We start from the raw sequence: 4,070 nt of genomic DNA on the forward strand, positions 1-4,070 counted from the left end.
TGGACCGGTAGTTGCCAGAGTGATCTCTCCGGGGGAGACCTTCGTCAGTGTTTAAGTTCGGCACAAAGTCACCAGACCACCCAGGGAGGTGACCTGCGAGATCGCCTCAACTCTCATAGAGGGGACAGAGCAGGAGGAGATGGCCAGGCTCACTCATGGGGGGCCCTGTCCGAAGTACGCAACGGGGGGAATGTCCCAAATAACCTATCTTAAGATAGGAGGGGCAATAACCCACCAAATGTGTACAATGGATCCGGAGATGTTGAACAGCCCCGGAGTAACCAAGGACATCAGGACCAAACCCTCGAGCGCCTGACTCAGATGGAGGAGCTGATGAGGAAGCTCCTATCATAAAAAGAAAAAGACGAATATGATTCAAGGGACGAGATGGAACTCTTCGCCCCCAATATAGCATCAACGACATACCCATCTGGTTTCTGTATGCCTCACTTGTCAAAGTTCAACGGGGACGGAGACCCGTCGGACCATTTAGGGATGTTCAACACCCTAATGATGGCCCATAACATTGGCCCGGAGCTACGATGCTTAATCTTCCCTTCCACACTGAACGGACCTGCCAGACAGTGGTTCAAGCAAAGTAAAAGGCAGTCAATCAGTTCCTGGAAGACCTTCTCAGCCGACTTCAAAAGGGCATTCCGAGCCTCCCAGGCCGCGCGTGTTCAAGCCGACTCCCTGGCTAATGTGAGACAGCAGCCCGGTGAGACTCTGAAGGCCTACCTGAGCAGATTCGCGAACGTCGCTGCTCGGGCTAGAGATGCAGATGATAGCTCCAAGCTCATGGCCATGAGAATCGGAATCCTTGTCGGAGGAGACCTATGGAAGGATATACAGAGGAAGGGAGTCAGCTCGGTCAACGAATTCCTTAACAGGGCCCAAGAATGAATAAACTTGGAAGAAGTCGAAGCCTCAGCTGCGGGAACCAACCAGGTTCCCGATCAGCCCGCGGGAGTAGGGACGGAGGTCGTGGCAGCGACCCCAAACGTCGCACAAAGAAACCAGCCCGGTGGAGGAAAAAGAAAGGGCAATGGTGAAAACGGTTAGCACGACCAAAAGAAGAATAAGTCCGTAGATAAGTTTAAGCCCGTTTTCACGACGTATACCGAGCTCACGCAATCCAGAGAGAGTATCTTCTTGGCCAACTCTACTCGGGTCCCTTGGAAGAGGTCGGAGCCATTGAAGCACCCCAAGGGAAAGAGAGACACTTCAAAATTTTGTCGTTTTCATAACGACATCGGCCACAATACCAACGATTGTAGGCATTTGAAAGATGAGATCGAGACTCTCATCCGAGCCGGCCCCTTGGCTCAATACTCGCAGAACAGGGTCCCAGCGAGTCGACCTGCTCCAGAAACCCCAGCCAGTCAGCCCGGGTCTCGGGTAGATCAGGATGTCCCTCCCCCCGTGGTCGGAGGAGAGATATCCACCATCTTTGGAGGTCCGCACATGGCTGGCACGAGCAGAGGCGCCCAGAAGAGATACGTGATGAACTAAAGGCTCACAACGGAGTGGAGTTCGTCCCGGAACAGCGCCAATCGAAGCAGCAGCGATTGGAGAGGCAACCAATCATTTTTACGGAGGAAGATGCAGGCCGTGTCCAGTTCCCTCACAATGACCCCTTGGTTGTAGCAGTCCAGCTCGCCAACCGGAGAGTGAGGAGGGTATTGATAGACAACGGGAGCTCGGTGAACCTCCTATTTCGATCCACCTTAGAGAAGATGGGTTTGACCGTCGCCGAGCTAAAGGAAACCTCCATGATGCTGTATGGTTTTTCGGGAGAAGGATCAGCGGCGATAGGGACGATCGAGCTGGTGATCACCCTAGGGGAAGAATCTTCGACAGTCTCCAAACTACTCGAGTTCGTGGTCATAGACTGCCCCACTGCTTACAACGCATTTTGGGCCGACCTACGCTTATAGCTTTTGAGGCTATCACTTCCATTCGACACCTCGCCATGAAGTTCCCTACTTCAACGGGAACCTGCACTATCCATGGCGACCAACTCGCTGCCAGGGAATGCTACAGCATTTCCATGAAGGGAAAATCTAAACCCGGGCAGTTGGCTATGGCCATTCTGAGTGAAGAGGAATCTCAGGAACCCTCAGCGGACCCTGAGATTGAAAAACCTCAAAGCGCCGAAGGGGGAAATGTCGCTTTGAGTGAGGATATTGACCCCCGAGTAGGCGAAGATAGATCCGAGCTCCACGCTATTGAGGAGCTCGAGGAGGTGAACCTTGATCCACAAAATCCATCACGGACGGTCAAGCTCGGGAAAAATCTCTGCGACAAGAGGAAGGCGGAGCTGACTACGTTTCTGCGGGCTAACTTAGACGTATTCGCCTGGTCCCACGAGGACAAGGTGGGGATTAGCCCGAGTGTCATCATGCACACGCTTCATCTGGACAAAAGCATTCCCGCCAAGTCTCAGAAGCAAAGACGTTTAGGAACAACCCAGGTTGAAGCCCTAGAAGAAGAAGTAGCCCGGCTAAAAAAATGTGGCTTTATCTGCGAAGCCAAGTTTCCAATTTGGGTCGCCAACCCCGTGCTAGTTCCAAAGCCAAACGGAAAATGGCGAACCTGCATTGACTTCTCCGACCTGAATAAAGCCTGCCCCAAGGATTGTTTTCCATTGCCAAGGATTGACCAGCTGGTGGATGCCTCGGCGGGGCACGAGCTCATGTCCTTTATGGACGCGTACTCAGGCTACAATCAGATCGCGATGAATTCGGCGGACCAGGAACACACCAGCTTCATGACCCCGACTAATGTCTATTGCTATAAGGCCATGCCGTTCGGACTGAAGAACACCGGAGCTACCTACCAAAGGCTAGTAAATAGAATGTTCGCGGACCAGATCGGTAAAAACATGGAAGTGTACGTTGATGACATGCTGATCAAGTCAAAGACTGCCGATAACCATGTTTCCAACCTGGAAGAATGTTTTAAAATACTACGAGAATATGACATGAGGCTCAATCCCCAGAAATGCACTTTTGGAGTCGCGTCAGGGAAATTCCTGGGGTTCATAGTCAATACCCGAGGAATCGAGGCAAACCCCAGTAAGATCAGGTCTCTGCTCGAGCTTCCTTCGCCCAGGTCGGGGAAACATGTCCAAGGCTTAACAGTCGGAGTGGCGACCCTCAACCGGTTTATCTCCAAGTCAACCGATAAGTGTTTGCCCTTCTACAACCTGCTCCGAGGAAACAAGAAGTTTGAATGGATAGTAGAATGCGAAAGCGCATTCCTCGACCTGAAGGCCCATCTGGCTGAACCGCCCGTGCTATCCAAGCTCAAGGCAGGAGAGCCTCTTTTTCTCTACCTAGCTGTCACTGAGGATACAGCTAGTGTCGTACTGGTACGAGAAGAGGACCAAGTCCAGAAGCCAATCTACTACATCAGCAAGAGACTTCTCGGGGCAGAATCACGATACCCATTGATGGAAAAATTGGCGTTCTGCCTAATCACGGCCTCGCGAAAGCTCAGGCCGTACTTCCAATCTCACTCAGTACACGTCATGACCGATCAGCCTCTAAGGCAGGTTTTGCAAAAACTTGAAGCATCGGGACGTTTGTTAAAATGGGCGGTCGAGCTCAGTCAGTTCGAGATTTTCTACACTCCCCGAACTGCAATGAAAAGTCAGGCTCTCGCCGATTTTGTGGCATAATGCACGGGATTCCAAGAGGATCCAGCAGAGGGCTCACCCCAGGTCACCTCGCCCCAATCGTTGTGGAGGATCTTTGTGGATGGTTCTTCCAACGAGAACGGCTCCGGGGCCGGAATCATTCTGATATCCCCCGAGGGACATAGATTCCACTCGGCGCTAAGGTTCGGGTTTAAGGCCTCCAACAACGAGGCAGAGTACGAAGCTTTGTTGGCCGGGCTGAGAATAGCCAAAGAGCTAAAGGCGAGCTCCGTCCAGTGTTTCAGTGACTCCCAGCTCGTGGTAAACCAGGTTCTGGGCGAGTATCAAGCGCGGGGACCCAAGATGGCCGCATATCTGGCAAAGGTAAAAACCGAGCTGTCCGCATTTGAGCGAGGATCGGTCGAGCAGG

Source organism: Humulus lupulus, chromosome 6, assembly GCF_963169125.1.
Source record: "Humulus lupulus chromosome 6, drHumLupu1.1, whole genome shotgun sequence".
Lineage (NCBI taxonomy): Eukaryota > Viridiplantae > Streptophyta > Magnoliopsida > Rosales > Cannabaceae > Humulus > Humulus lupulus.